The sequence below is a fragment of the Oncorhynchus kisutch genome, linkage group LG23 (assembly GCF_002021735.2).
Source record: "Oncorhynchus kisutch isolate 150728-3 linkage group LG23, Okis_V2, whole genome shotgun sequence".
NCBI classification, from domain to species: Eukaryota; Metazoa; Chordata; class Actinopteri; order Salmoniformes; family Salmonidae; genus Oncorhynchus; species Oncorhynchus kisutch.
The window spans coordinates 17,985,211-18,005,412 of record NC_034196.2 but is presented as its reverse complement, the minus strand read 5'-3'; positions in this window follow the sequence as shown (position 1 = coordinate 18,005,412).

Genomic DNA, 20,202 nt, shown 5'->3' with positions numbered 1-20,202 from the left:
CTGTGCCAACACTGCTCTCAAGATCTCCAGTACGCCTTCACGGTCTAGCCCATCCTGTGCCACCTCCACACTCCAGTCCTCCGGTAGCAGCTCCCCGCACCAGGCTTCCTGTGCGTGTCCTCGATCCAGTACCACCAGTTCCAGCACCACGCATCAGGCCTACAGTGCGCCTCGCCTCTCCTGCGCTGTCGGAGTCTCCCGCCTGTTCAGCGCTGTCGGAGCCTTTCACCTCTCCTGCGCTGCCGGAGTCTCTCGCCTGTTCAGCGCAGCCAGCGCTTTTCTCCTCTCCTGCGCTGCTGGAGTCTCCCGTCTGTTTAGCGCAGCTAGAGCCTTTCTCCTCTCCTGCGCTGCCGGAGTCTCCTGCCTGTTCAGCGCAGACAGAGTTGCCAGCCTGCAGGGAGCAGCTGGAGCTGCCAGCCTGCATGGAGCAGCCAGAGCTGCCAGCCTGCATGGAGCAGCCAGAGCTGTCAGTCTGCATGGAGCAGCCATAGCTGTCAGTCTGCATGGAGCAGCCAGAGATGTCAGTCTGCATGAAGCAGCCCGAGCTGTCAGTCTGCAAGGAGCTGTCAGTCTGCAAGGAGCTGTCAGTCTGCAAGGAGCTGTCAGTCTGTAAGGAGCTGCCAGTCTGCAAGGAGCTGCCAGTCAGCACGGAGCCGCCAGAGCTGTCAGTCTGTAAGAAGCCGCCAGAGCTGTCAGCCTATATGGAGCAGCCAGTGCCGCCAGTCTGCCCAGCGCCGCCAGTGCCGCCAGTCTGCCCAGCGCCGCCAGTGCCCCCAGTCTGCCCAGCGTCGCAAGTCTGCCCAGCACCGCCAGTCTGCCCAGCGTCGCAAGTCTGCCCAGCACCGCCAGTCTGCCCAGCGTCGCCAGTCTGCCCAGCGCCGCCAGTCTGCCCAGCGTCGCCAGTCTGTCAGGATCAGTTAGATCCACCAGTCAGCCAGGATCCACCAGTCTGCCAGGATCCGCCAGAAGTGCCAGTCAGCCAGGATCCGCCAGAAGTGCCAGTCGGCCAGGATCTGCCAGTAGTGCCAGTCGGCCAGGATCTGCCAGTCAGCCAGACTCTTCCAGATCCGCCAGTCAGCCAGACTCTTCCAGATCCGCCAGTCAGCCAGACTCTTCCAGATCCGCCAGTCAGCCAGACTCTTCCAGATCCGCCAGTCAGCCAGACTCTTCCAGATCCGCCAGTCAGCCAGACTCTTCCAGATCCGCCAGTCAGCCAGACTCTTCCAGATCTGCCAGTCAGCCAGACTCTTCCAGATCTGCCAGTCAGCCAGACTCTTCCAGATCTGCCAGTCTCTTCCAGATCTGCCAGTCAACCAGAATCTTCCAGATCTGCCAGTCAACCAGAATCTTCCAGATCTGCTAGTCAACCAGAATCTTCCAGATCTGCTAGTCAACCAGAATCTTCCAGATCTGCTAGTCAACCAGAATCTTCCAGATCTGCTAGTCAACCTGAATCTTCCAGATCCGCCAGCCAGCCAGGATCTACCGGAGCCTACTACCTACCTGAGCTTCATCTCAGTACTGGGCTTCCTCTCAGTACTGGGCTTCCTCTCAGTACTGGGCTTCCTCTCAGTACTGGGCTTCCCCTCAGTACTGGGCTTCCCCTCAGTTCCGGGCTGCCCCTCAGCCCCGAGCTGCCCCTCAGTCCCGAGCTGCCCCTCAGTCCCGAGCTGCCCCTCAGTCACAAGCTGCTCCTCAGTTCAGTGGGGTTCTGGGTGAGGACTATTAGGCCATGGTCGGCGGCGAGGGTGGATTATCCCAGGACGCGAAGGGGAGGAACTATGACATTTATGGAGTGGGGTCCACGTCCCGAGCCGGAGCCGCCACCATGGACAGACGCCCACCCGGACCCTCCCTATGGTTTTGAGGTGCGTCCGGGAGTCCGCACCTTAGGGGGGGGGTTCTGTCACGCCTTGGTCATAGTGTTTTGTGTTTTCGTTATATATTTTGGTCAGGCCAGGGTGTGACATGGGTTTATGTGTTGTGTTTCGTATTGGGGTTTTATAGGATTTGGGATTGCTAATGATTAGGGGTGTGTCTAGTTAGGTTTGGCTGCCTGAGGCGGTTCTCAATCTGAGTCAGGTGATTCTCGTTGTCTCGGATTGGGAACCGTATTTAGGTAGCCTGGGTTTCGCTTTGTATTTCGTGGGTGATTGTTCCTGTCTCTGTGTTTGTTTGCACCAGATAGCCTCAGTCACTTTGGTTTTTCTTTTTTCATTGTTTTGGAAGAGAAGAGAACGAGCGCCATTCTCCTTGCGGAGATGGTGCTAAATACATCAACACGGTCGGTCCCTGGGATTGGGCTGGCCAACACGATTCGTTTTGCTTGGAAGGAAAAGGAGTTGGAGCCTTTAGGACGGGAAACTTTTGGAAGGATAATATTGATGGGGATTCTAAAGCTGACGGTGAAGGACGTGTTTTGTTTCCAAGGCAACTCGTTGGAGGGAGCATACGACGTGGCACTATATACAGAGGAGAAACACGATGATATCCTGAGAAGGGCAAGAGCAGTGGGAGGCGAGAGGCCGATGAGCCACTATGAAATAACAAGCCTGGCGAAGAATAACTTTAGGGTTGTAACTGTCAACATTTACAACCCATACGTTAAGGATGAAGAGGTGAGGGCCTTTCTGGGGAGATACATGGATAACGTCTCCTCAGCAAGGCACCTCAAAGACTCCCTTGGGTTTTGGAATGGGAGGAGAGGCTTCCAGGCCCTCCTCAGAGAGGACCCAAAGGGACATGGTGGCTACCTCCATCCTCCTGCTATGTTCTCCCTAGGGGCTGACAGGGGGACGTTGTTTTATACACGTCAGCCCCCATTTTGCAGGCGCTGTATGGCCTACGGCCACATATTCGCCTCGTGCAGCACAAGAAAATGCAGATTTTGTGGATCTGAGGAACACGAGGCGAAGGATTGTGACAAGCCTAAGGCGTGCCACGGGTGTGGCTCGTCAGCACACCTGTGGCGGGGGTGCCCGGCTCGTCAGAGGTCATATGCGTCTGCGGCTGGGGGGGGAGCAGGAGCAGGGGATGGGGGAAGAAGAGGGGGGGAAGGAAGCAAGCCTCATGACCAGAGTACAGGTCCAGAGGGGAAGGCCGCAAGGAAGGAGGAGGAGCAAGAAGCGGCGGATGGAAGAGAGAAGGAAACGGAAGGCACGGGAGTAGGAGAACCAGGAAAAGCGGCGGAAGAAGGCAACCGAGTGGAGGAGCATGAGAGAGAAGAAAGCGAGGGAGGAGTGTTGGAGAAGGAGACGGTGGAAGAGCAAGTGGACTGGGGGGAAAGTGCCCTGGTGGAAGAGATGAGGGGTATGGTGGAGGAGCTGGTGGGGGGGGAGGGTGGTATCTCTCCACTACCGCCATCACCAAAGAAGAGAATGAAGAGGAGGGTGCGATTGGCCGACAGTGAGAGGGAGGGGATGGCCAAGAGAGTGATGGGGGTGGGAGAAACCTCTGGGTTGCTGCTGGTTTCCCCAGGCCCTCAACTTCTGTTGGGTGGGGACACACCTAACAAGACTCAGGACTGGGTACAGGAGGAGGTGGGGAGTTTTTTGTTTGGGGACTCAGCCTCCCCGATTTTTTTCCAATCCAGCTGCAGCACTGGGGAGGGGGAGGATTGTGGGGGTAGACCCAGGGTGCAGGGCACCCCGGAGCCAAACACTATTCCTGCATCCTGGGTTGGTGAGATGGAGGAAGTGGGGGGGATGTCGGGAGTACGGATGGTGTTTTCACCGGTAGATATGGAGCAGGGGAGCATCGGGTGAGTCTCCTGTTTTTGTTTTTTTCTGTCTGGGTTTAGAATTTGAGTGTATTACATGATTTTATTTGATTCTTTCATGGGGTCTAATTTTACTTTTGTTACTTTAAATGTAAGGGGTTTAAGGGATTTTGTTAAGAGGAGGGCGGTTTTTAGTTATTTGGAGGGTGTGGGGTTTGATTTTTGTTTTTTACAGGAGGTTCACCTGAGGGATGGAGGGGATGTTAGTAGGTTTAAGAGGGAGTGGGACAAGGGGGAGTCGGTTTGGGGTATTGGGGGGGTGCACTCATCGGGGGTAGGGATTTTGTGTGGGCACAGGGAGGTAAAAGTGGAGGATTCTTTTGTGGTAATGCAGGGGAGGGTTATAGGGGTGGATGTCACGATAAGGGATTGTAAATTTAGATTAGTGGTGGTGTATGGGCCGCAGGTGGTGGCAGACAGGAGGGAGATGGTGGACTGTCTGACGCCCCTGTGTGTCACAAATAGGAAATTAGTGATAGGGGGGGATTTTAATACAGATTTAGGAATAGGGGGGGATAGCAGTGCAGGCGCCATTACCAGGCTAATGGCTTGCCATGGTCTGGTTGATGGTGGTCTGCACACTACTCCGAAAATGGCCGGTCCTACATGGCGCAACTCCAGGGGGGTTGAGCGGAGGCTCGACTATATTTTTGTACCCAGGTCTTTGGGTAAGTTGTCTGGGCGGCTGTTGCCTGTTTTCTTTTCGGATCACGACGGGGTGCTCCTGCAGGTGGGGTCTCCAGTCTGCCTCTTTGGTAGGGGGTACTGGAAGTTAGATCGGGATGTGCTGGAGGAGCAGGCTTTTGTTGACAGGTTTTATGATTTCTTTTGGAGGCTTGAAGGCCTCCGGTCCATGTGCGAGGGGGTGTTAGAGTGGTGGGAATTAGTTAAGGTGAGGATTAGGGCTTTTATAATAGGGTATTGCAAGAGGAAAAAAAGGGAGGAGAGGAGGGAGGTGGATCGTATCCAAAGGTTAATTGAACTCGAGTATGAGGCAGGCAACCTCGGCGGGTCGTTTGACTGGGAGAGATCCGCTACCCTAAAGGCGCAGCTCAGGGAGTTGCAGGAGCGGAAGGCTCGAGCTTTCCTGGAGCGTGCGCATAGTGGCTTTCTAGAACACAATGAGACTTGTTCCGCTATGTTCTTTAAGTCGGTTAGGGCCAGACAGAGTAGGAAGGTAATGCATGGCATTAGGGAAGAAAATGGTAGTATAGTTAGAGAACCAGAGGATATGGTCAGGGTGACAACTGATCATTTCCAAGGTTTATTTAAGGAAAGGGAAATAGATGTAGAGCAGGGAAATGTGTTTTTAGAACACTTGTCCAGGCGGTTGCCGGAGGACATTAGAGAAGTGATGGAGGCCCAGATTTCACTAGAAGAGGTTGAGAGCGCTCTTAGGAGGATGGGAAAAGGGAAGGTGCCTGGGATGGATGGGCTGCCGGCTGAGTTTTATCTCAAGTTTTGGGGTATACTTGGACCAGTGGTCCTCGAAGTCTTGAAGGCCATCCTTGAGACGGGGGTCCCGGGGGGATCAATGGCTGTTGGTGTGCTGTCACTTTTATATAAGAAGGGGGAAGTAACAGACCTTGGCAACTGGCGGCCATTGACCATGCTGTGCGTAGATTACAAGCTACTTGCAAAGGTTTTAGCAGACCGGTTGCGCACAGCCCTTCCCTACGTCGTTCATGAGGATCAGACGTGCGGGGTAGAGGGCCGCTCTATTAGATGGAACCTACAGTTAATCAGGGACTCCATCGCTTGGGTTGAAGATAGAGGACTGCCTTTAATGGTAGCAGCGCTAGATCAGGCGAAAGCCTTTGATCGCGTGAATAGATCCTTTTTATTCAGAGTGTTAGGTCGATTAGGATTTGGGGAGAAGTTCATAGGATGGATTCGTACATTATATGTCGGAGCGGGGTGCCGAGTTAGTGTAAATAGTCACTTGGGTGACGTTTTTGACCTCTCGTCTGGGGTCAGGCAGGGGTGCCCACTCTCGGCTCTCCTCTTCGTTCTGTACATGGAGCCTCTGGGGGCTGCCATTAGGGCAGACACAGGGGTGGAAGGCTTGTTGATCCCTGGAAGTGGTGGGCTGCGTGTTAAGATGACGCAGTACGCCGACGACACTTCCTTGCTGCTGTGCAAGGACTCGTGCCTGACAAGGTCCCTTGCCATCTTTGGGGATTTCACCCGAGCGTCGGGAGCGGTTCTGAACCATGCAAAGTCTTCCGTCAAGTTTTTCGGTAGATGGCGCGGTAGAACGGATGTGCCCGGGGGGTTATCTCTCTGTGAGGGGGCCCTGAGGATTCTCGGGGTCCATTTTGAGACCTCCGGCTCAGCGACGCTGAACTGGAACATGCGTATCGCAGTGGTACAGAGGAAGCTAGCAATGTGGAAGGCTAGGTATTTGTCTTTTATGGGCAAAGTCCTGGTCCTAAAGGTGGATGTGTTGCCGTCTCTTTTGTATTTGGCGTACATCTACCCATTGCCGGCTTGTCTGAGGAGGCCTCTAGTGAGGCTTGTGTTTCAGTTCATGTGGAGTGGCAGGTGCGAGTGGGTCGCCAGGGCACGCATGCTCTGTCCCATCGGGGAGGGAGGTAGGGGGGTACCACATTTCCCCCTCAAGCTGGACACAATTTTTGTTTCTTTCTTGTTAACGGAGCTTGCTCATCCAGTGATACACCCGTCCGGTTACCTCCTGCGGGTGTTTTTCTCATATCAGGCGAGAAGCGTAATGGTGTGGTCTAACACGGGTCCTCGGGCGGAACAGCTGCCGTGGCACTTTGATCATGCGGCCAAGTGGCTGCGTGCGCACCCTGAGGTTGAAGTTGCCCGAGTAGGTTTAGATCACAGGCACCTGTACGAGGAGGCCAGAAAGGCAGGGAGTCCGGTGCCTGTAGTGGGCATCTCGGAAGTGGTCTGGGAGGGAGTGCAGACGCGGGGTCTGGACAACAGGCTCAAGGACCTGAATTGGTTGAGCCTCCATAAGTGCTTGCCGGTACGTTCCATCATGTACCGGTATAGTTTGGTGCAATCCCCCACCTGTCCAAGATCCTCTTGTGGCAGGGAGGAGACTGTGCGCCATGTCTTTTGGGACTGTGCCTTTGCCGGAGTAGTATGGTCTAGGGCACGGGTGTTGTTAGGTTTGGTAAGGGGGGATTTTGTATTGACGTGGGCCAGGTTAGAGAGAGGTGTAGGGAGAGCGAGAGGGACGGATAGGGACAGGTTTCTGCTCTGGCTTCTCATGAGTCTCTTTAAAAGGGGGCTGTGGGAAGCCAGGCAGAACATGGTGAAGACAGGGAGAGATTGGGGGGTGGAAGGGATAGTGAGGAGGGTGGAAGGAGATTTGAGGGGGAGGATGAAGAGGGAGGAGAGGAAGTGGGGGCAGCATGCTGCTCGGGAGAGGTGGAAGGGGGGTTTAGGGCTGGGTGTCATTTAGATTTGTAAGGGGATAGATTAGGGATGGGGAGATAGGGAAAGGTATTTTGTAGGGTGACGGGAGGGAAGATGCTCCCCTGAGGTTTTGTTTGGGGTTTATGTTTAGTTAAATTAGTTAAATTAAAATACCATTATTTGAGTATGTATGAAAATTATGAGTTGTAAAGAATGAATGGTATTGAAGATAATAAATTATTTTTTATTAAAAAAAAATAGGCTGTATTAGGTTTCACGTTCCGTTTGTTGTTTTTTGTGTTTATAGTTATTTCATGTACCGTCATTTCTTCATTAAAGACATGAGTAACCACCACGCTGCATTTCGGTCCTCTCTTTCGACAAACGAAGAACGCCGTTACACAACCATCTTCATGAAGTAGTCACCTGGAATGCACTTCAATTAACAGGTGGGCCTTGTTAATAGTTCATTTGTGTAATTTATTTTCTTCTTAATGTGATTGAGCCAAACAGTTGTGTTGTAAAAAGGTGGGGGGGTATACAGAAGATAGCCCTATTTGGTAAAAGAACAAGTCCATATTATGACAAGAACAGCTCAAATAAGCAAAGAGAAACGACAGTCCGTTACTTTAAGACATGAAGGTCAGTCAATGCGGAAAATTTCAAGATGTGGAAAATTGCACGTTTCTTCAAGTGCAGTCGCAAAAACCATCAAGCGCTCTGATGAAACTGGCTCTCATGAGGACTGCCGCAGGAAAGGAAGACCCTGAGGATAAGTTCATTAGTGTTACCAGCCTCAGAAATCGGCATTTAACTGCACCTCAGATTGCAGCCCAAATAAATGCTTCACATAGTTCAAGTAACAAGTAACAAACACATCTCAACATCAACTGTTCAGAGGAGACTGTGTGAATCAGGTCTTCATGGTCGAATCTTGACTGCCACTGCACAAAAAAATCCAGATTTGGTTGAGGGTGAGGGCGACAAAACATTTTCTCACTTAACAGCGGAGAGAAAATGTTACATTTTAAGGTTAGTTTCCTGCAATTCTACACATTTTTCCATAGGGCAGAGACAACATTTTCAGTTTAAACTAAAACGACAAAGATAATAGGGACGATTCAAAATCCCCAAATGTCATGTCATGAGCCCCTTATGTCACGACTTCCGCCGAAGTTGGCTCTCCTGCCTGTTCGGGCGGTGCTCGGTGGTCGTCGTCACCGTCCTACTAGCCACTACCGATCCCTTTTTCGTTTGTCTGTTGGTTTTGTCTTATTAGTTTCACCTGTGTGTATTTTAGTTTAATTAACGTCCGTATATGTAGTAGGTTGTCCCGCCCTTGTTTTGTGCGGGATTGTTTTTGTATTCATGTCATTTGGTGTAGTGCTTGTGTTTTATTCTCCGGTCTATTTTGATCCTGTGTTGGGTTGACCGTGTTTTTTGTGCGCCGGAGAATAAACTGTCGAATCACTGAAACCTGCTCTCTGCGCCTGATTCCACCCACCTTGATAAAACGTGACACCCTATTCATTTTGCTGTAATGTTTGAGTCACGTTCAGCAACATTTTTCTTTCCAAACAGATTTAACTTTTTCATATAAAACTGTGCCATTGGCCAAGCCCGCTGCCATCCTGTTTACTATTATTATTATTATTATTATTTCTCCTAATTGTAACGTAGTGGGTGAGAAGTCAGGCGCAGGAAGCAGAGAGTTCAGGGTAGTGCTATATGTAATGCACAAAACGGCGAACATAAGCCAACCCCACGAAACACAGGGCGCACAACAAAACAAATGCCCAAACACGGGGACTTAAACTGTCCAGCAAAACCCACGAAATGGGAAACACGTAACCCACATATTTGCACACAAGTTACGCAAAACAATCTCGCACAAAGAGCAGGCGGGCCTAGTGGTAAATAAAGCCCGACTAATCAGCCTAAAACACAAACAGGTAAAACCAATACACAGAAAGGGGAAAAAGGATCAGTGGCAGCTAGTAGGCCGGTGCGCCGAGCGCCACCCGAACAGGAAGAGGAGCGACATTCGGTAGTAGTCGTGACACTAATCTCTGCCTACATTTACACTATATACCTTAAATACTCCAGTTTTGTACAGTGAGTGTACACTCAGTCTATATTTACACTGTATATACCGTGCCAGTCGTAATTGAATTTTTTTTTCTTTTGGCTACAAACTCAAAGTTTGGAATTGAAATCAAACAATGACTATGAGGTAAAAGTGCTGACTGTCAGCAATATGATATTTTCATCCATATTGGGTGAACTGTTTAGAAGTCACAACACTTTTTGTACATAGTCCTACTACTTTAGGGCACAAAAGGTATTGGGGCAAATTCACTTGTATGTGTATTAATGTCTGCACTTGTTGTGTGGTATGTATTGACATGTATGTGTAACTGATAGATGTGCACTCACACTATACATTTTCATGTTTAGTGTATCTCGATTGTGAAGTCTTTAGTCTGTATTCTTTTCCGTTATGTGTCGGACTCCAGTAAGACTAGCTGTCGCAATTGGGGTCGGCTAATGGGAATTCTAATAAATCAAATCAAAGTAGTAAAAAAAGTATTTGGTCCCATATTCATAGAACGCAATGACTACATCAAGCGTGTTACTATAAAAATGTGTTGGATGCATTTGCTGTTTGTTTTGTTTTGTGCCAAATAGAAATGAACGGTACTGTAAATAATGTATTGTGCCACTTTTTATTGTAAATAAGAATAGAATATGTTTATAAAAACATCTACATTAATGTGGATGCTACCATGATTACGGATAATCTTAAATGAATTGTGAATAATTGAGTGAGAAAGTTACAAATATCACACCAAATATCATACCTGTATTTTCTAATGATGAGAGGTTAGCATGTCCTACAAAATACTTTGTAGGTCAAACAGTTTGGATGCTACAGAAGAATTTGTGAGAAGACCAATTTTCGGGATGACCCATGGTCTGAAAAACACCTCTTTAGATCTTTCACCGCAGATATGGGAAGTGCGAAGCATCCATGGCAAAAAAACGGATATTGCTAGTTTAAACTGGCAGATTTATGTGGGACTTTTTTTATTATTCTAATTAGATTTTCACAGGGCCACGGAACTGATATCATTTTTCTTGAGTGTACTTTTTAACAGAGCAGAGATTTACTTCAAAGTGCATTCACCCTATGCTTATCCATATATAGTTGTTTGAGATCTACACAAGTGCCTAGGGAGAAGGGGTTAGGGTTTGCTTCTGGACAGGGCCTAACTACCTAATAAGCAAATGCCTTTAGGGATATCCCTTATTGGGACAGTGGTTAGGGCATTTGTTATTGGTGAAGGTGGCCTGGGTTTGAGACCCACTAGGGGAGTCACCATACCCTCATAATCTTAGCAATGCATGTCATTATTTGTCAACAGTTACAACACACTTATCTGATGTAATTAAAATTAGCTAGTTTCTCATTGAAAGATGGGAATCTGAAGGATTTCCCATTTAGCATAAATCATGACCACATTTCCGGTACCTCCTAAACTGTCCGAATTTGAGTTTTATTTCAAGATTTAAGTAATCTAAAACTCATTCCAGGCCTGCTAGGCAAAGGTAACATGAGGTGAGCATTAAAATCCTCTGGTTCATTCAACATAGAGCCTAGTCTGCCTCATTTCCATTCTGAATGACAGATGTAAACCCTCGAGCAGGAGGCTTCAGGAGGGTTGTATTTTAGAGGACTCATGGGCTAGCTAACAGCTACACTGCACAAAGCATCTGATATTGGATCCTCTGTGAATGTCTATGATTAGCTCTTTCATACTTGCGGTTGTCTTGTTGACAGATCTGAGATATACTGTCGTATGTGCTCTTCATTTTTTCTTCCCCAGAGAAACAGGTATTCGGTCCATAGTAAACCAGTTGCATACATTTGGTGACAGGCCCCATTCCAGGTATTTAGCTGTTACTTCCTTGTGTTTATGAGAGTTACTTAGTGACAGTGCTTTGAAATGATGGGATAGGGATATAGAGGCCATTGTCTGAAATGCTGCTGTGGCACAAAATAAGCCCTTGAGACTTAGTGGGCTGAAATTGTGTGCATGTATGCATAATAACATTCATTATGGTTTGCTGACTTAGGCCTGTGTGGTAGGAAAAGCTGGTGCCCTCCTTTTAGGGAGTTATATAACAAATGCTGAATCAAATTAATTTAATAAAATGATACCACCACGGAGCAAACGATTTCTAAAGCTTCAATGCCACATTTCCTCTCATTTCGCTCATCACTCAATTGTTGGTTTGGGGGGTGGGCTGTGTGTCTTAATGGTGGTGGGGGCATGGGAGCATCTTATTGGTAGATAACCCCTTCTTCCTTGTGTCAGAATGGGAGTTAGGGGTAAGCATTACGGGGCTGGTAATATCAATCTGTGTGATATATCCCTGATCCCATGCCCCCCCCCCCATTGACCCATGTGATGTTGACCTCTTCAGGTGGATGCTTGCATCATCACTCACTGCCACCATGCAGGGTCAAGGGTCAGGGCTCAGGTGTCAATAGATCACTGTTACAGAGGATGGATTAGAGGTCAAGAGATTTTGGTTTTCTTGACGAGATGTTGTGTGGCATATACAGTGTGACTCATGCTTACAGTCTGAGCTGTTGTTGGGCAGAGGAATTTAAGTGACTTGCTTAACATTCAACCAGGAGTTCCATCTCATTGTCGATACATCCTCCCTGTTTTCATCTCTCCCCATTCCTTCCCCCCTTCTCTTCTCCGGCTCCTACTTTTCATTCAGTTACTTCAATCGATCTCTGTTTACAATGGGGGAGTTACAAAGACATGGCATCATGAGTCCTGATCAGTTCATGGGATAGCAGCATACAGTGTTCAAACAAGCCTAAAGTCAGTTGTACTAAAACAGCAGTGGTGTAAAAATACTTTAAAGTACTACTTAAGTCATTTTTTGGGGTATCTGTACTTTAATTTACTATTTATATTTTTTGACAACTTTTACTTTTACTCCACTACATTCCTAAAGAAAATAATGTACTTTCTACTCCATACGTTTTTCCTGACACCCAAAAGTACTCATTACATTTTGAATGCTTTGCAGGACAGGAAAATTGTCTAATTCACGCACTGAAAGAGAAAATCTCTGGTCATCCCTACTGCATCTGATCTGGTGGACTCACTAAACACAAATGTTTTGTTTGTCAATTATGTTTGAGTGTGTCCCTGGCTATTCGTAACTTTAGAAAACAAGAAAATCATGCTGTCTGGTTTGCTTAATACAATAAATTTGAAATTATTTATAAATGTACTTTTACTTTTGATGCTGAAGTATATTTTAAACAAAATATTTTTAGACTTTTACTCAAGCAGGATTTTACTGGGTGACTTTCACTTTTACGTCAGTAATTTTCTATTAAGGTATCTTTACCTTTACTCAAGTCTGACAATTGGGTACTTTGTCCACCACTGTAAAACAGACATTACACTACAATATGTACACATGGAATAATTCAGTGTAACAATCAAGCAATAAAGGGTGTAATACATTATACATTTTTCTTTTAGTTAGTATGGCCACTGGTAATTTTGGTGAGCTGAAACAATCTAATCTGAACAAATACTTGAGAATCTTGCCCACAAACAGAACAGGCAGAAATGTTATTCCAATTCCTTTTCTGGATTTATAAAACCTGTTTTACTATGTAATACCACAGGGAGGTGCCCAAGATCTATATCCTGATAGCAGAGCAGCACTAGCACAGCACTGGTTGTCAGGAACAAAGAGGAGAATCAAGTGTTATTTTGAAGTCTATGATTAAGTTTTCACTACTCATTCACATCTATTCAACAATGATATTTACAGTAGTGTTTATAGTCAGAATGTTTTCTAAGTTAATGTAAAAAAAACGTCCTCATACTTGAACGCAGGTAGTTTGATGCACTTGATTCTTGTTTACCGCTTCAAGACCTAGGGCTTCTGCAGTACTCTGACTTGCCATTGGAGGTCAGTGTTTTACCAATCGTAGAATGAGGATAAAAGTTTAGAAATGTATTTCGCTGTTCTCACATTCCACACAGTTCAAGGCCGTAATTTTAAAGCTGAGTCAAATCCTCACAAACGCTATGAAGCTCCGTGTGACATTATCTGTATATTTGTATGATGTTGTTGAGTTATTCCTGACTAGCTCCTACATGTTTCTGATTATTAAAGAAACAGAATTAGAATCAATAGAGCTCTGTCATATGTTCTTCTCTGCCTAATCTACTTCTACTGCCACGATAAGCTTCACTTTGTCTTACCACTTTCCAGGAACACAGCTTTTCACTTAGAAATTGCTATACGAACCATCACACAGCACAACCTACAAAGCAGTAGATTGCATGGGCAGAATAATTATACATCTCATGCAGTTATGCATTTGCTGCATAGAGTACGTTCACTTCCAAGACAACGCATCTATTCTTCTACTAACTCTCCACTGTGCCCCCCCGCCAACACACACACACGTGCACTTGCATGCATGCAAGCCCACACACCCTATTCCAATTTGCTGTTGCATTACTGGTCCCAGTGAGACAGGGGTGTAAGGAGTTAGGCGTTGTGTGGCGCGTGTCTCCCACCCAATCCTACCTACCACAACAACACACGACACGCCACAGAAATAATGAATCTCTCTATAAACACAAATATTGTGATGCCTGTGAAGATGATCTTAACTTGATGATCCCAGTTCGCATATCACAAATGTACTGTAATACACATACTGGTTGAATTGATATTTTCTTTAATACATTCTTAAGTCAGGGCCTTTTATAGAGGGATTTGATGTCACTTTGAGAAATCAACATGCACCACAATTGGGCTTCAAATGTTGTGTGCGTGCTGCCTATTGTTCTGGTTGCAGCGTCAGGTCTTGACACTGTAAGACCCTGCCTCACTCGTCCTCCCCAACCTCCCCCTCCCTCCCTCTTTATCACCCCCATGCTCTTATCATATAAGGAATTATTTACAGTGAGTTATATATCATAATCCCCCCCTTCCCAGCAGTCCATCTGTCAAAGTGGGCAATGAGGATGTAGGCTTCAGCAACTCTATTTAATGAGGCACAAATCTTCAGGAATACCATCAATGTAATAAAGTAATGGGGCCTGTTCTGATAATGCCCCCCATTTAAATAAAATTACCCCTCCCCCCAAATAAACAGGTCAAATACACAATATATGTCTGGAGCATAGGCTTAAGGATCATCCCTTATTGAGCCTGTCAAATGCAGGTCTTCCTTCAATTCTGTAATTTCATAAAGAGCATGTAGAAGAGGAACAGTATGTTTTGGGGTGGATTAAGTAGTCCTATGACCTCTCTTTGATTTAAGATAGTATACTGTATGAAAAATGAATCCGATATGGACGCATGAGACTAAGCATACTGTTATTGTTATCGCTCTAGGATTTTCCCTATAAGCATTTGACTTAAATAATAATATATGCCATTTAGCAGATGTTTTTATCTGAAGTGACTTACAGTCAGGCGTGCATACATTTTATATATATTTTTTTACAAATGGGTGATCCCAGGAATCGAACCCACTATCCATCCTGGTGTTACAAGACCCATGCTCTAGTCAAAACTATCATAGAGGTCATCCTTGTCATAGTGTAAGGAATCATTTGATTGCCATGATAGGCCTATATTTTACACAAGATTGCAAATGTTGCTATTCAAATAGTTATCTATATTTTGATATACTGTACTGTTTCCTTAATATTTCCAATTTGGAATGTTGGCTTCCACATTTTGCAAGCTAGAGAGAATTATTATTACATTTATTCAAATCAGAACTAGGCATACCCAATTAGCCAACAGTCATTTCAAATTCTATAGCATTTTTTATGTGGTCCTTTGTGCCGGACTATATTGCAATCTAGATATTATATCATTTGTCAGTAACCATATTTGTTTTTGATCGTTTTACGTTTCTGCCAAGAATAATATTTTTCTTCTTGCAGTATTTTGACAGAATAGCAGCCTCTGATTTTGCACATTTATCATTGTGTAAAACAAGCGGGGACAGTAAGCTCCTCAAGACACCTATTTCATTAGTCCTAGAATGTGTTCTCAGATGCACCAAAAACACACTGTTTTTCCCCAGGAGGGCCCTTGGACGTTTTGGTTTTCTACTTTAATCCCTTAGCTGTACGCCAGAGGCTTTTCTTCCGTCCCTCCTAAAGGTTGCAGGGCTGCAAGAAAAAAACAAGACAAAATGAGATTGGGAATAAGCTGATTTTAGGTTTAAAATGGGCAACTCAAATGTATTTCTTTTTTTATTTTGGTAACTGTCTATTTGACAAAAACAAAACCATCTGTCTCCATTACCTTGCTGTTGTTGTCACTTGATGTTCTATTCTGCCTGGCATGTTTGATTGACTTGCCTCTAAGTGGAGCATGTATCTTGTAAAACTATTGTGTTTTTGGCATCTTCATAATGAGGGAAATGTCAAGTATTTTGTGTAATTCTTTACATTTTCTCCTACTGCATGCAGACATTAATTCACCCCACTTGACCCTAACAGCAGAGAATAGGTTAGTGTGGTGTCACACCCTGATCTGTTTCACCTGTCTTTGTGCTTGTCTCCACCCTCCTTCAGGTGTCACCCATCTTCCCCATTATCCCCAGTGTACTTATACCTGTGTTCTCTGTTTGTCTGTTGCCAGTTTGTTTTGTTTTGTCAAGCCTATCAGCGGTTTTTCCCGTGCTCCTGTCTGTCTTTAGTTCCTGTTTTCTAGCTTTCGATCATTCTGCCTGCCCTAAGCCTGCCTGTCCTTCTGTACCTTGCCATACCACCCTGGATTACTGACCTCTGCCTGCCCTGAGCCTGCCTGCCCTTCTGTACCTTACAGACTCTGCTCTGGATTACTGACCTCTGCCTGCCCTGACCCTGAGCCTGCCTGCCATTCTGTACCTTTCGGACTCTGCTCTGGACTACTGACCTCTGCCTGCCCTGTCATTTACCTGCCCCCCTGTTTTTGTAATAAAATGTTGTTACTTCGAAACTGTCTGCATCTGGGTCTTCTCTTGAGCCTTGACATGTGCATCCTCTAAGCGTCTCCAATAGTTATCAGTAGGCTATTCTTGAATTGAAGTATGATTTTCTTGAATTGTATTATGATCTTTACTGAGTACATTAGCAGGTACTATGACTTTTTTCAAGTACATTTTCACCACAAAAAAAAACTCACATAAATGGTGTGAGGTGCAGGATTAAAGACATGCTCCGGATCTTTGGTAACTACTAAGTATTTTTTCATCCTCCCGCTTTGGGCTGGATGTGTCAATCTATAGTTCATTCATTAATAATCTATGAGCAGAATTAACCATGAAATCCCTAGTTTGACACCGACTGTTTTTTTTGGAAGCTGTGCTGCGCCATTTTCCTTAAATTTCCCCCCACGTGGGCCAGCCCCGCAGCAATTCAAGTTCCAGCCAATGAGACTCAGCCCCTCGCCATTGGTGACATTTAGCAAGTTTACACACAGCAGAGCGAGAGAGAGCAACGACGTGGTGCACATATGTGACGTAGTGCGCAATTTTCTGTGACCACTTTAGGCTCGTGATCTCTACTTTCAGAACTACTGGCTAAAAAGTATCCAAAAGTACCACAGAATCTCTTTAAAAAAATCTGAGATCATTAGAATGAATGATATGTTAATTATATAATTATTAGATGTTCAGTATATCTGCCCAATGATGTCTAGTTTCTACAAAGACACAACCCCTGCAATACCTGGTGGTCATTATCATTGTCCAATTACATGGACAATCACCTTCACAAAATTGACAGGTTCCTGACATAATCAGCCCAGATGGACAGCTTACTACTGGGCCTCTGCATCAGCTCAGTTCAGGGATAGGAGCTGAAAGCAGGGCAGTGGGTGAGAGAGTGTAATGCACCAGCTTAGTATCTGGCTACGTATTCCATGCTGCATCGCCCTAACAGGAAAGTGATCTCTTTGGCGAACCTAAACAGTGCCATGACAGGGAAAACCAATTTGCATAATGAAAAAGTATGAGCAAATCTTCCCAAAGCCTGGCTCTGGGAGCAAGGCTGGGAAAAGAGGAAGAGGAAGAGGGAGGGGAAAAGAAAGAGAGAGAGTGGGATGAGCTCTTTAAATCTACAGCATTGTTGTCATTGCTCTCCAATGTATCTCAGGGATCCAACCAGAGCCCTCCTGTAAAACCTCTTAAAACTCCCGCTCTGCAACGTAATCCCCAAGACAATGCCTCAGCCCGGGCCAATCTCCTTACTCTAATGGCCATTTTGCCTTTGACTTGTGTCTGCTTCAGCTTTCACATAATGCCTTTTTCGCCCACTTCGGTAAGCTGGTCAGGGCGCTGGCAGCTTAGCATTTGGATTTGAAGACATGGCCTGCCGGCCCTCTCGTGTAGGGGACAGGGACGGCACGTACAGCATAGGAGCTCAAACATAGTGGGATGAATTTCAAAAAGCTCGGCTTGATGTTCTCTTAGTATAATTCCCCTCAAATCCATATTGTTTTTAGTTCATTGTTTGTTTCTCTATTCTTTTTTTTTTGCTATTGTCTTGTTTTTTTCTTGCAAATGGCATGTAATGGTGTATATGTAGGATTTCTGTATCTGAAGAAGTGCAGTCTTAAGAGCATTATCCATTTGTCCTAGTGACGGGCACTTTCAAATTAATTTAATTGATGTTCTCAGAAAAAAAGTGTACTAAAAAGCTGATTTTTTTAAATTTTATATTTTTGTATCTGTGTGTAGAATGTGTTTAGCTCTGTAAATTAATTATAGGCGATAGCATTAACTGAGTATCAAAGTCCATTTTCAATGTGTTCATTATTGCTACCTGATTGACCACAGACTTTATGTTTTGAAATCAATCATCAAAATCATGTGATTATGGCACCGCGGCTGTCACGCCCTGACCATAGTAAGCTGTTTTTTCTCTGTGTTGGTTGGGGTGTGATAGTGACTTGGGTGGGTGTTTTTGTATTTCTATGGTGGCCTGATATGGTTCCCAATCAGAGGCAGCTGTTTATCGTTGTCTCTGATTGGGGATCATATTTAGGTAGCCATTTCCTCATTTGTGTTTGTGGGATCTTGACTATGTGTAGTTGCCTGTCAGCTCTATTTTGTATAGTGTCACGGTTCGTTTGTTCATTTTGTTGGTTTGTTCGGTGTTCATTCATTAAAGGAGAATGTACACATACCACGCTGCGCCTTGGCCTCATTCTAATGACGGACGTGACAGAAGATCCCACCAACAAAGGACCAAGCAGCGTGCCCAGGAGGAGGAAGTATCCTGGACTTGGGAAGGGATCCTGGACTTGGGAGGAAATCCTGGCAGGACAGGATCGCATTCCTTTGACGGGAGTCGCCTAGGAGCATGAGAGGACAGCAACAATGTAGGGGGGGAAGGCCACAGGAACCCCAAGAGAATTTTGGGAGGGGGCACATGGAGCAGTCGGCAGAGCCGAGGAGTGAACCAGAGCCAGTCAGGGAGTTGAGTGAGGAGCTCGACACAAGATTCCGGAGAGAGGTGCTGGCGTTGAGAGCGCTGCAGAGCGGGCGTGCTGAGGTGCGTGTCATCAGCCCGGTGCCACCTGTACCGGTCTCACGCATCAGGTCTCCAGTGCGCCTTCACAGCCCAGTGTGTCCTGTGCTAGCTTCCCGCACCTGCCGGGCTGGAGTGAGCATCCAGTCAGGAAGAGTTGTGCCAGCTCTGCGCTCTAGACCTCCAGTGCACCTCCACAGTCCAGTACGTCCTGTGCCTCCTCTCCGCACTCGCCCTGAGGTGCATGTCATCAGCCCGGTACCACCTGTACCGGTCCCACGCATCAGGTCTCCAGTGCGCCTCCACAGTCCAGTACATCCTGTGCCTACTCTCCGCACTCGCCCTGAGGTGTGTCATCAGTCCGGAACCTCCAGGGACGTTCCCCAGTCCGGAGCCTCCGGCGACGTTCCCCAGTCCGGAGCCTCCGGCGACGTTCCCCAGTCCGGAGCCTCCGGCGACGTTCCCCAGTCCGGAGCCTCCGGCGACGGTCCCCAGTCCGGAGCCTCCGGCGACGGTCCACAGTCCGGAGCCTCCGGCGACGGTCCACAGTCCGGAGCCTCTGGCGACGGTCCACTGTCCGGTTCCACAGAAGCGGAGGGGTCATTTCTCTATTTGGTTAGGTCAGGGTGTGATTTGGGGTGGGCATTCTATGTTGTGTATTTCTATGTTGGCCTGATATTGTTCCCAATCAGAGACAGCTGTTTATCGTTGTCTCTGATTGGGGATCATATTTAGGCAGCCCTTTTTCCCACCTTCTGGTGTGGGATCTTGTCTACATTTAGTTGCCTGAGAGCACAACAGTAGCTTCACGTTTCGTTTGGTTGTTTGTTTTTGTTCAGTGCGTTACGGTTTATTAAAATTATGTGGAACTCTACTCACGCCGCGCCTTGGTCTCATCATTACGACGAACGTGACAGCGGCAGTCATTTAAACAGCATACTTATTTCAAATGTAAATATCTCAGCCAATTTTTAAGTAATGTTGCACTCCATCCTTGAATTTACATAAATAAGCCAATTTAACACATGTATGTTATATTTTCTATATCAAGAACAGAATGAGTGTTATAAGCAGTTTTAAGAGGACAAGATTTTGGGGGGAGTGCCAAAAAGTGTGTTTTTCTTCAAATCCTCCTACAGAGTCACATGCAGGTAAGACGTTTTGATTTCTATATAGTATCAGAACGAGCAGATTCAGAGGTTTCCAAAGTACTTACCTAGGCTAATAACAAAAATCCAAGAATAATATCTGTTCCTTGATCTCCACCTGTCTCATCAAAAATCTAATCAAACTTGATTTGATCAGGCCTCCCGAGTGGCGAGACGGTCTAAGGCACTGATCAGTGCTAGAGGCGTCACTACAGATCCGGGTTCGATCAATTTAATAAAAATATATATACCCTGCTCAAAAAAATAAAGGGAACACTAAAATAACACA